The sequence below is a fragment of the Apium graveolens genome, chromosome 6 (assembly GCF_009905375.1).
Source record: "Apium graveolens cultivar Ventura chromosome 6, ASM990537v1, whole genome shotgun sequence".
NCBI lineage: Eukaryota > Viridiplantae > Streptophyta > Magnoliopsida > Apiales > Apiaceae > Apium > Apium graveolens.
The window spans coordinates 188,225,377-188,238,553 of record NC_133652.1 but is presented as its reverse complement, the minus strand read 5'-3'; the positions used below and the strand labels follow the sequence as shown (position 1 = coordinate 188,238,553).

Below are 13,177 nucleotides of genomic sequence, written 5' to 3'. Positions count from 1 at the left end.
CGTCCACGATACCTCTTGGGTATATAATAGAACGATCATCCAATTATAGAGACATGTAGGTGGGCTTCAGATCAAGCAAATTCAGCTTTTTGAAGATAGACAATGACATCAGATTGATGCTTGCTCCCAAATCGCAAAGGCACTTGTCGAATGACAACTTTCCAATGGTGCAAGGAATGGTGAAGCTACCTGGATCCTTAAGATTTAGAGGTAACTTTTATTGCAGCACTGCACTCTTCTGTTAGAGCAACGGTATCAAGATCATCCAGTTTCACCTTCCTTGAAAGAATACCTTTCATGAATTTCGCATAACTAGGCATTTGCTCCAGAGGCTCAGCGAAAGGTATGTTGATGTGAAGTTTCTTGAACACCTCCAGAAACTTACTGAATTGCTTATCCAGCTTTTGTTTTTGCAATCGCTTATGAAAAGATGGTGGAGGATAGAGCTGTTTCTCCCCTGTATTACCCCCAGGAAGAGTGTGTTCAAAAGTAGTCTTCTTTGGTTCCCCCTCTTTCTCCTTTTGCTTTTCTTCTTCATCTACAACTTCAGCTTCTCCATCCTTTGCTTTTTCAGCTTCAGCATCTTTTCCAGACCTTAAAGTGACAGCTTTGACTTGCTCCTTAACTTCCTTCCTGCCTGGCACTTCAGTATTGCTGGAAAGTGTGCCAGGTTGACGATTGAGCAAGGCATTGGCTATTTGACCAATTTGATTCTCCAAGGTCTTGATAGAAATAGCTTGACTTTTACACAACGACTTTAGCTCCTCGAAATCAGCACTAGAAAGTGGAGCAGCACCTCCTTATTGAGGATATGATTGCCTTTGAGCATACTGTTGAGGTTGCTGAAATCCAGGTGGATTAAACTGTTTACTTACAGCTTGCTGATATGGTTGCTGAACAGCATTCTGATTGTTGTTCCAGCTAAAATTGGGATGATTTCTGTTATTAGGATGATAAGTAGTTGGCACAGACTGCTGCGGTCGCTGATAATTGTTCACATACTGAACAGATTTATTAACAAGAGAACATTGATCTGTAGCATGAGAGCCTGCACAAAGCTCACAGACAATAGCTATTTGATTGACTCCATAGTTGGCTAAAGAATCGACCTTCATAGACAGCGCTTGAAGCTGCGCTGCGATAGCTGTAGCTGCATCAACTTCCAGAATACCTGCTACCTTCCTAGGCATCATCCTTTAAGTTGGGTTTTGATACTCATTTGCGGCCATAATTTCAATGATAATATAGGGCTCAGTATAGCTTTTTGCCCACAAGGCGCCTCCAGAAGCTGCATCGAGCATGGGCCGAGATTGGGCCCCCAAACCATTGTAGAACCCAGTGATCATCATCCAGTCAAGCATTCCATAATGTGTACACTTTCTCAACATCTCCTTATAGCGCTCCCAAGCTTCACATATAGATTCTGTTGGTTATTGTGCAAACTGAGTAAGAGCACTTCTCATAGCTGCAGTCTTGGCCATTGGATAGAACTTCACCAGAAACTTTTGCGCAAGATCTTCCCAAGTAGTGATGGACCCATCTGGTAAAGAATGTAACCAATCCTTAGCTTTATCCCTCAGAGAGAATTGAAAAAGCCTCAGCTTGATAGCCTCATCAGTAACACCATTATATTTGAAAGTACTGTAGATCTCGACAAAATTCCTGATGTGCATGTTGGGATCTTCAGTCACAACACCTCCGAAAGAAACAGAATTCTGCACCATCTGAATAGTGCCCGGCTTGATTTCGAAAGTATTGGCCTGAATAGCCGGATAATGATGCTTGACTGAATGTCATCAATTTTAGGCCAAGAAAAGTCCATAAGAGTTGGATCTGCTGGAACTATATGATCACCCATTATTACAGGTTCTTTCTTTTCACTCTCTTTATCTGAATCTTCAAAATCTATCTTCTCCGGAATGTCAAGAACTGAATCTGTCTCCTCAGCCATATCTAGAGTCCTCTTGCGAGTGCGAGAACGTGTTTGCATTAACGCTCGCTAGAGTACCTGAAACATAACCGAAAACAGTAAGTAACAAGTCTTAATCAATGAGTCCTAATGACCACTAATGGCAAGTACATAAACTAAAAAAATTAACACCGAGTTCCCCGGCAGCGGCGCCAAAAACTTGTTAGGCACAAAGCATGCGCTAATAATTCACGCAAGTATACGTGTTCGCAAGTAATATAGAATGATTTCTAGTTCATTCCCACAGAGACTCTGATTAATTATATTTAATTAACACTTACTCACCAATGTATGATTACTCTTCAATGTCAAGACAATAACACTTAAGGTTGATTAACTAATTATTAACTATAGAATTAAACACTTAAATTAACACTTGAATTAACAATATTAAACACACATGAGATCATAACTTCATTACTACATTCAATAGTCATAGTTATTACCCTTAGCATGTAACGGTGATGATATTAATCGAATAACATGAAACTGATAAAAGCCAACTTTCGTTGCACAAGTACCATTCTACCAAGCATCTACGATTAAGATATAAGTTGAATAGGCATCAATTATATTGAGACCCTATATGTCTACAAAATTTGACAACATAATGATTTAAGCGCAAGTTATTCATTATGATTACATAGGGAAAATAAAACGGTTAGAGTTATCCACTAATCATGCATACAATACATGAATCTATGCTAGCATGACAAGTTCTAAATCTCAAGATTCACTGTCGCTTCATAAGAGATTAACACGCTATCTTATATGTTCGTGACGCACATAAGACGAATAAGAACAACCTATGCTAGATATCATACAATTATCACATACCAAGTTATTAAACAATTAACTAAAGAAATCCATAGTAACTCCGCTACGACCCTGATAGGTCCCGTAAGAGGGCTATTTTAAGCTAGAAGGGGGGTTGAATAGCTTAATTACCAATTTAAAAATTGTTGTGGCGTTTTATAAATATTTTATCCCTTCTTAAAACTTTATCGAGTGGTTATGCATTTTATATGTGCAGAAAATAAATTGCAAGGAAAGAAAATACCACACGGTGATTTAATCCTGGTTCGCGATGGCACAACCTCTAATAGATTCGCTCACCCCTACTCTAGTCCCTGAGCTCCTCTCCTAGACTCGGGATTTTCCCTTATAATAAATTCGTTCCTTTAGTAGGCGGAGAAGCCTTTACACCCTTTACAAATATTTTTCTTGGTGCGTAACACAAGGGTCACCACCTCAAAATAAATGTAATACCTACACAACTTATCTTAGACAATAACTCCCTTCTATTTCTTCAAAGTTATTGTAGAGCCTTTGTGTGGACTTGGCTTCCTTAGCTTTTGCCAGTCTTGGATCTTAGTGATCTGGTCTTAGGTATTTCCTCTTCTTCACGGTGCGAAGACTACTAACTCCCCGTTAGTACGTCTAGGACTTAGGTCCTAGAACGAGAAACACCTCACGTCACTTCACCTCACTACAAAACTAATAAGCCAATCCACGAAACAAAACAAATAGGAAAAGATTTGTTTTGAACCAGTATGTTACTGTACTAGCCCACAAGTAGTATAATATCCAAATAAGAATATTAAAACTAATTAGTTATACTTGACTTAGAATAATACAAGATGGTCAATTATATTTATAATTACTCCTTTATAGATTTAATAAAGTTGTGGAGTAATATGAGAAGTCCCTTTTTATATTAAGCACTTATGGCTTATGACTTCTTTAGTATTCTTCTTCTTTCGATTAAGTATTTATGGATCGAAGAATACGTTAATTACAACCTCGGAGTTGTAATTTTACCTTTAAGTATATCAACTTAAGGTTTTAAGGTATACTTGTATATTGACGATTATAAGGTCAAAGTATACTCTTTTAACTTTAAGCACGTTTATAAGATTTATGAGTCTTAGCCAAGATCCAATTAAATAAGTGCAAGTAATTGTCTTAAGATTGTGCTTTCAAAGTTTGGACGAATAATTACGAGTATTTTATAGATATCGTAGTATAACCCCACGGAACACTGAAAGATGTTAGAAGGGGCTTATACGATATGACTCTTAATTGTTTATATACACGATATGTGTTAGCCTAGATCCAATTAAATAGCATAAATTAATTGGCTAACTCGTGGATTTGATTCGTCCTTAATTTTAACGGATAATTACGAAGTAGTTTATATGGAATAAGCTATAATCCCTCGGAACACTAAAGATGTTAGAAGGGATTATACTTTTACTTCGTAATATTTTATATGTACGTTATTAGTTAGACAAGATCCAATTAAAGAGCGTTAAGTAATTGTCTAACTCATACGATCCATTTTAAGATTTGACAAATTACGAAGTGTTTATATGAGACAAGTAATAATCCCCCGGAACACTAAAGATGATAGAAGGGATTACACTTTTACTTCGTAATTATTTTATAACCACGAATGAATGTTAGCCAAGATCCAATTAAAGTGCAAGAAATAATTGGCTAACTCGTACTTGTGTCAAATATAATCTCCCCCTTGGAGATAAAGTACTTTTCTTTTTAGATCTTCTCGTTGGAATGATTTTTTACGAAGATCAAGTACTTATTCGAATTCCGAGTTCGAATCTAAGTTCTCCCCGAGAACTTCCACTATAAGAGAGCTTGTATTAGAGCTTAAGATGAAGTAGAGAAGTTAAGTACAAAGCTTAAATACAAAGAACTCAAATAAGAAGCTAAAACTAACCACTTTTGAAAAACAGTCGGAAAAGTTCACCGGAAAAATTCGCCGGAGGTTCGGCCGGATTTTGGCACTTTGGTTGAACTTGGGCAGACCTTTGGGAGGCCGGAAAGTGGTAGTGGATGAGCTCACTTGGTGGGATAAACCTTAGTTGGGTGAAGCTAAGCTTGGGTTTCAAAAACCTTGTATATATGTAAGTATATAGAAGAGAAAGATGGTTTTTGAGAAGAAGTGTGTGTATAGAATTTGAAAGAGATGAAGAGAATCACTTCTAAAAAATCCCAGAAACTTTGTGGCTTTTTAGCTTTTAGGAAATGAGTTGGGGTGGGGGTTTATTTATAGGAGGAGTTGGGTGGATTGAATGGTTGAAATTTGAGAAGGAATGAATGGTGGATGGAGTGTATCACATGGATTGATGACATGGCAAGTAGGTTGTGTTTTTTTGCAAGTGGGAAGGAAGCACAAGCTAGTATCCATTCAAATCTCAGCTGATATATATATATATATATATATATATATATATATTAAATATATATTTTCCTTTTCTTTTAATCATTCCTTAATTACTTTAATTAAGGATTAAGAACCATTAATTATGACCACCCCAAAAATTCTTAAATAAATATCATAAAAAATATTATAATTACATAAATATTATAAAATTATGTCCTGCAAGTTTTGGTAAACTTTAGTCAATGGTAACTAGGTCAAACGTGGTCAACTGTGGGACCAACTACCTTGATTTTTGTGCCGGACAAAAATTCTCTGAATGCTATGAAATTTTTACCATACTTAGAAAATACCATTTAAATGATTCATACCAAATTTCAAGTCTTTCTAGCATGTGGAAGTATTTTATATAAAAATGAAACTGTTCTATCAGTCTTTCTTCTAAATAAAAATATCGTTGGTCTTGAAATAAAGGAGATGGATCTTTTGACAAAAGTTTTGACTTGTATAAATACTTAAAATATATTTCCTAATATATATAATATATTTAGATGATAGGAAATGTGTTTGAGTATTTTTGAAATATTTTCTCCGAAAAATGCTGATTTTACGAAACGGGAGAAAATTACTGTAAGTATTCATAAATAAGTTGCAGAACTGGATATTAATATTCCAACCTTGAATATTAATAATATTTTAATAAAAACTCTTTTAATATATGTAGAGATATATTTTGGAGTGAAGAGTTAAATATTTTTGATATAGCACGAGACCTCTAAAGAATATTTCTGCAATATTCCTTATTCGAGCTTTTTGCTATATTCCTGTTGCAACACAGATCTAAGAAACATCATATCTTGATGTGTCTTCTTTGATCATATTGCCTTAGAGATATATTCCATAAAGATATAGTTTTGATGTTTTGTAAAAATGGAATATCTCTTTTATCTGTTTAAAAGACATGATTTTGCTAATTTAACTTTTTGACTCTGATTTGGATCAATTAAATTCATGTCCTAATGGAGAGAATCTACGTGTTCTTAATTTTATGTTTAATCATACAAATACCAAAATAAATAATATATCGAAGATATCCTTTCAATCTTCCCCTTTTTCGTATTTTCCAAACAAACATAAAATTAATAGTGTGTGCTTCCCCTTGGTGTATGCATGAATTTTTGAAAAATACTTTGCACATAAAGCATTTATGTACTTAGAGATTAAATCTTTTTCTTGAGATCCTGCAAAATACTTTGTTAGATGTATCATACAATAATAGAAGCACAAATATAGATCCTTGTATATCAAAAAGATATCAATATTCAAAAATTTTGAAGTTTTTTTTAACATAAAGGCATTAAGGGGTCCAATTTCTCTTCCCCATTTGTTTGGTACATGCCAAAAAGAATATGTAGAATTTTATCTAAAAAGCATTAACGTTAGAAAATATGGCATTTTGATTAATATTTCTAGTCAAATACATGCAGTTTTGAGCATAATAAAGATGAATTCAAAAATTGTTTTGCATTGATTGACCTTAACTAGAGTATTTAATAGAAGTGGAACTCGTTAATCAAATACTTAAGGTTAAACAGTAATGCAATACCTTTGAAATATATCATGCAGTGAACAAAGCAGTTGTATAAATTCATTTTTATATCATGAGTAGGGTTTTTGTTGACTGTATATATTTTTGAGAATACTAGACTATGAGTTTTATTGATTGTATTAATGGAAAACAATGAGACTAGTGTTTATCATGCATTTGTAATATGAAAAATTGTATTTGTTAATGATTTCGAATTTTACGCATACATGCATTTTTGCATTTTTTCCAGTCTTTAGAAATCAACAGGATACACGAATACAGGACTTAGTGTTTTACAAAGCATTCTAATTTTCCAATCACATTATACACCAACTGTCACTAATACAAACTATTCTCTTGGTACAAAGTCTAACACTAATACATACTATTTTGTCTTTTAGACAATTCTGGCCAATTTCATGTTACAAATTCTAACACTAATACAATCTATGTCTATTCTAGGTCTGAGTAACAGACTACACGGTTTGGAGGTCTAATATATTCTAAGGAAAAACCACATTTCTAAAACAACCGAAAACAATACATATAAATCCATATTACTGATACGCTAGAAATTTTACACAGTCGATTACCACAAAAGGTATAGCTGGATTGGTTTGAGACTGGAACACAATACATCAATCTAGTGTGTGTATGTGAGGTAAAATGACCAGAGGTTGAATATATATACCTATTTTATCTTATGGATTCTGACAGATTGCTTGGGAATTCAAGTGGTGTTCCTTGCGTACTTTATGAAGCTCTTGCTGGATTCAAAGAACTCAATTTTTCCATTCTTTTCTTCTAGAGTTCATTCAGGGACATATGAGTCTTCCTGCACGTCAATTAAATACAATACAAGGACTACCTTTGGTAATCTGTCAGTCTTAATAGTGCACAGAGGATGTTAAAGACAGATTACATATGTATTGTATAAAGTATCTGGTTATAGCACATACAGCAGATCAATTTAAGTTTATTAACTATGAAAATCCTGCAGAATGGTAAAAAAATATATAGTTTCATTTCTGATTTTATAAATATCTCTTTTAAGTATAAATCAGAAGTTACTAAATGCCACAAGATACTGGACAAGGCAGAGTACAACAAGACTGAATCTGACAAACATTATTGACTCTTATACTAGCAGTATTATCACAATTAGAATAGAGAAACAGGATAGTGTTCACATTTTCCTGCATAAGATAGATAAAGACAGATTTGCAACAAAACAAGCCATGATATATTACCAAAAGTGTTCTTAATAATCAGTGTGGTTCACTGATTATTTAGAACAAAATCCTGAACCTGTTTTAAGTCATTACAAACCAAAGAAGTGCATTCACTTCTGAAATTCAAAGATCAACAGAGTTTGAATATTACATAGCCAACAGACCATACAGAATCCTTACAAAGTACAAATACATAAGAAAATAGCAAAAGTGGTACATAACAGCAAGTACTAATACAATATCACAGATCAGACTTCATCAAACAATAGAATCAAGTAAACTCAACCAATCACATTTCCATCAGCATCACAGATATGAACCAAATCAGGCAAATTATCAATCAGTTGACCATTAGCATCCACATTAACTTCTTCAAACTCATGAATCATAACATTGTTATCATGCATAGGGACTTGAAAGGAAGAGACAATGTCATGATCATTCATGCAAGAAGTTCCTAGAGTAGATGCAGCCAAATGCTCTAAATATGCAATCCTATATTTGCAAGAGGCAGTGAGACTCTCTAGTGCTCCTACTTTTTCTTTAATCTCATTATTTTCTTCCTTAACTCTCTTAAGTTCAAGTTTTAGTTCATGAAACATGGTTTTGACAGACTCAAACTTAGACAGAAACACATCTTCCTCTCTAATGAATTGAGGAATAACTGTGGGAGTTGCCTCTTGAGGCTCACAGTGCATCAGGGGCACTTGTGGCCTAATGTGTTTATTAGTGATTTGAGAATCAGCAAGATTAGAATATGCTTCAGGCATGTTAATGTTGCAAAGTGCAAAGAAAGATGAGATTAGCATACCATAAGGCATATAATCTACAAGATGTGCATTGATCATGTTTAGAAGAATAACATAAGATATGCTGAAATGGATTTTGTTTGTGCATAAAAGATACATGATTTTCATATCAAAGAAATCAAAGTACTTACTTTCATTTGGTTTTGGCATAACATTTGCCCTAATTATTAGAACAATATGCTGAAAAGTGCCAGTGAAGTGTTTGAAATGAATACCACAGTTAACATCACATAAACCATCAGGAATGTCAGATTTACAAAAAGTGCCAAGCATTAGTTCAAATTCAGATTTGTTAAAAACAAAGAGAGAGAAGATATCCTCACAAGGCAACTCACACAAATGCAAAGGTAAATGCAGTGCCCTATTAATGCTTTTGTTATCAACACAAATGACCTTTTTGTTGATTGATGTAGTGAAATGTAATATGCCATCTACCCCTTTTATGACATTCATGTTATAATAGAACTCTCCCATTAGGTGTGTGCAGTAGTGCTTACCTAAGTTATACATGAGACCATCCCACCTAGCCCTTCTAATTAAGAATTCCACTTCACCCTTCACATCAACACAAGTACCAGGTTGGACATTTTTGATAAGTTCAAGAAATTTTTTGGTGTTTGAAGGGTTTGACAGTTTTGGTGGAGGTGGCTTTGGTGTGTTCATAGAGGTGTTTGTGTTCTGTCTTAGGTTAGCTTTTCTGGTGTATACTTTGGCTTGCAAGGGTTCATGTTGCAAGTGAAGTGGATTTTATGCAACTAGTGTGTGTGTGTGTGTGAATGCAGCATACAAGATATGCATGTATATATAACCATTTAACACAGATGCATAGAGAAAAGAGTTTTTTTTTTAAATTAAGATTTTTAAAAACTGTTTACTGTTCATGAAAAGTGAAACACATTTAATGCATGCATGGCTGTATTACACAAAAATCCAAGTCTTTTATGAGTAGATACTAGGATGATGCATATGAGAGAATAATGTAATGCAGCACATATACACAGATTCATAAACTATGACAGCAGAAAATAAAGAATGTATTAATTCTTTGTCTTTGTGTCTACTTTAGAAAACAGCACAGTACAGAAGTGCAAATTTTGGAAACTGTGTGACATAAAGTTGATATCCTAGCTTACTCTATTACTCTTGAACTGTGCTTTTAGTGCAGAAGCATTTAAGGATGAGATGTGTGTGAAGTGAGTTTGATAGAAGAACTGAATTTTTAATGTAAATAAAATCTGTTATATTTATTTCACAAGAAATTATGTTATTAATGAGATGCTACCAAGGGAATGTCATGCACATGAAACATATAATAGGGCATACACAATCAGTTTTCATTTAATTAAAATAGCATTCAAGGCAATATAACACTCAGATCATTTATATAAGATATAACACTTTAAATGTAGTGAGTTAAAATAAAATGTCACCTTAATTTTCTAAGTGGCCATTAATCACATCAGTGATCCAAATACAGGGATGCTCAAGGCTCCCCTGCCAAGTCTTACTGTGAGGGCAGTGTGTGTTTGTGCAAATATTTACTAATCATTAACCAAAGTTTAAGCTTGCACAGAACTGATTAAGTTGATAAACAAGTCAAATAAGATCACTGAAATTATCATGACATGTTGTTGCAGTAAACAAATAATCCAAACAGCACAGAATTTTTGATGATATTACATTTATCTTATCACAGGATTCTATAGCACTTAGAAATGATCAAGTGAATGAGCACATATGTACACAGTAGTAAGTAGCTCATAGAGGTGATAGCTATACTATTTTGACAAACATGATAATAGAACAGCTCATATTTTGCAAGTAATCAGATAAGCAACATAAACAAAAGTTTATCATTCATCCATACACTGGATTATTTATACAAAGTATATTTTGCAGAGTTATTGACACATAATTATTCATACATTTAGCATAGAGAAGCATGACAGAGTCTTTATACCTAAATTTCATTCAAGATTTATAACTCAGACTTTGCCAAATTTTACCTTAAACTGCATAAGATTCTTTAATCTGTTAAAACAATTAATCCATAATAAACTTGATTAATCCAACAGATTATGATTTAGTATAGGTTTTGAATCTTAACAACAAATTTCAAACAGGTTAGCAAACACAGACTTCACAAATATGTATCTATTAAATCAGGCTCTGATTTATTAACCATTAAGCTTTATCATATCTAATTTGCTTCTTAGTGCTTAACAAATAGAGTTCAGACAATTCATTTTAGCAATTCTCAGTTTGTTAAGGCAAGCAGATCAAGTCTCATAGTTAAAAAATCTAGTTATATATTTAGAAGTACACACCATTAGTAAGAACAAGGTACCAATATATATGTAAAAAACAAGAATTTGACTGTCAAGCATAAAATATTCATGAATCTTATTTCAATTAACCATTTTAATCACAACAACAAGAATACAGTCGAATTCAAATCAACTGAGTCATAAATACAATAATCAACTCCAATCTGACCAACTAACATTAACATGAATCAAAGCATTAATCATAATTCTTATTCAGGGTTCATGTTATAAAAACAAGCAGAATTGAGTTATTAAATCAATTCGACACAGATTTTCAGAGACTTAAACAATATAAATTAATGGAATTTAAAGAGAAAGTTTCCAAAATGAACTCACAAACAGTCACAAACTCCATATCAATTATATGATTTTGCAATAATCCGAAACTTAATACTTTTAATTCGAGCAATCACAAAATAAGCTAAATATCATATCACAATTGTATCAACCACATACCATTTACTACATTCATATCAAGAATAAGATATGATTTAATCAAATCATGCTCAATTCAATTTCAGTCAAATGCCCTTAACCACAGATTCAACCAAATGAGACTGAAATAAACAAGAAAAACTCACATGAGCCTATAGTCTGGCCTGACTAATAGGACTTACCTGGTTGACTCAGTCGCTGACTGAGTCAACTTCCGATTCATCCTTTTTCCATCGCATGCAGCTGTTGTATCTTCTTCTCCGAAAAGATATCGCAATAACCAGTCTTCTCCTGTCACACAACTTGAAATCGAGTTAGGTTTTTGCTGAATCAATGATTCAAATAAAAAAAATGAGTGTATATATATATAAAACATCGATTTAATGTCCGATTTGATGATTCTCATTCGATTTATGTATAAATAGTCGATTTTTATCACCGGAAATTGATTTGATTTCACCAACCCAACCAAGATTATTTATTAATTGTATGTTCCTAACTATGACTAATGCACTGTAAGTATAATATCTGATGAATTTCATCAAGAATCGAAGATAAAAGATGAAGAAATCGATTTAGGGTTCTTCGAAAGAGGCGAAGAGAAGAAGAGAGGCAAGAGAGAGTTTAAAGATTAGAGTTAAGAGCCAAACTAAGAACGTGCACTGTACAAACAGTGTATCATTTATATATTTTATGGGATGAACGGCTGTGATTCACTAGGGTTAGTGATGAATGGCCAGGATTAAATGGTTTTAATAGAAACTGGGTTTTATAATTAAATGGGTTGGGCTTTGTTTAAAAAATCTGGGCTGATTGAAAAATAAACCTTTTTAAAAAAAATATATCTGGGCCAGATATATATTTGATTTGGGTCGGATAAACAAAATGAATATAGATGGATTATTATATATTCATCCTAATATAATTTTTTTTCAAAATATTTAAATATATATAAATATCACAGAATTATATATACTAGAATAACATATATTTATAGATATATCTCAAAAAGATGAGACTAAATATATATATATTTAAGAACAATATATATATATGTATATATTTATGAATAATAATCAGTTTATATAAGAAAGACTTCTAAATATTTATAAATCTCATGGAATAATAAATATTCACTCGATTAAGTTTATTTTCCCGGTTAATCTGGGCTATTTAAGTTATCTTAACCCGATCAATAAATTTCTTTATTGACAAATCTGAGTTTCAGATAAACTTGTAACTTGATCGGGAGAATATCCTTATCGTTGAGACTTCTTTATAATTCTCAACTCTTCTTTATATAAACCATTATTTCGTAAATTCCAACATTCCTAAATCCAAGCGGAGTTTAGTGAATCTTTCGGAATTTAATGGTTTTGTGAATATGTCAGCAAGATTGATCTCAGTATCAATACGAGTCATTTTTATATCGCCTTTATTGACATGATCACGTAAAAAATGATGTTTCACATCTATATGTTTAGATCTAGAATTTAATACGGGATACTTGCTAAGATAAATAGCACTCGTATTATCACATAAGATTGAGATCACATCAAATTTTATATTATAGTCAGCTAGTGTTTGCTTCATCCACATAATTTGAGCACAACACTCGCAGCTGCTATATACT

General features: G+C 33.0%; 1 non-coding gene across 1 annotated transcript; it reads left to right on the top strand.

Moving 5' to 3' along the window:
* Positions 1-1,359: 1,359 nt before the first annotated feature.
* LOC141669813 (small nucleolar RNA R71) lies at positions 1,360-1,466 on the top strand. Its single transcript, XR_012554071.1, has one exon. It is a non-coding gene; the product is annotated as a small nucleolar RNA R71 (small nucleolar RNA).
* The last annotated feature ends 11,711 nt before the right edge of the window (positions 1,467-13,177 follow it).